Genomic DNA, 568 nt, shown 5'->3' on the forward strand with positions numbered 1-568 from the left:
GTTGGTTTTTGTGTAAGGTGTGAGGTGAAGGTCTTGTTTCAATCTTTTGCATATCATTTTCCAGTTCTGCCAGTACCATCTGTTGAAGAGACTATCACCCCCCCTCATGCAATATATTTCGGTGTTTTATCCAAAATCAGTTGGCTATATGTAGATGGGTTAATTTCTGGATTCTCGATTCTGTTCCATTGACCTATGTATCTTTCATTGTACCCGTACCAGGCTACTTTGATGACTGCAGTTTTGTAGTAAATTTTCAAATCAGGGAGTGAGAGCTTCCAACTTTGTTCTTCTTTAGCAGTGCTTTGCTTATCCTGGGTCTCTTTTCTTTTCATATAAAGTTGGTAAATGTTTTTTCCATCTGTTTGAAGTATGTTGTTGGATTCTGGATTGGGATTGTATTATATGTGTAGATTGCTTTGGGCTGTATTGACATTTTCACAATGTTAAGTCTTCCTATCCAGGAGCATGGTACATTCTTCCATTTTTGTAAGTCTCTTTTCATTTCTTGTAGGAGTGTTTTGTAGTTTTCTTTGTACAGGTCCTTTGTTTCTCTGGCTACATTTAT

The sequence above is a fragment of the Chrysochloris asiatica genome, unplaced genomic scaffold (assembly GCF_000296735.1).
Source record: "Chrysochloris asiatica unplaced genomic scaffold, ChrAsi1.0 scaffold00220, whole genome shotgun sequence".
NCBI classification, from domain to species: domain Eukaryota; kingdom Metazoa; phylum Chordata; class Mammalia; order Afrosoricida; family Chrysochloridae; genus Chrysochloris; species Chrysochloris asiatica.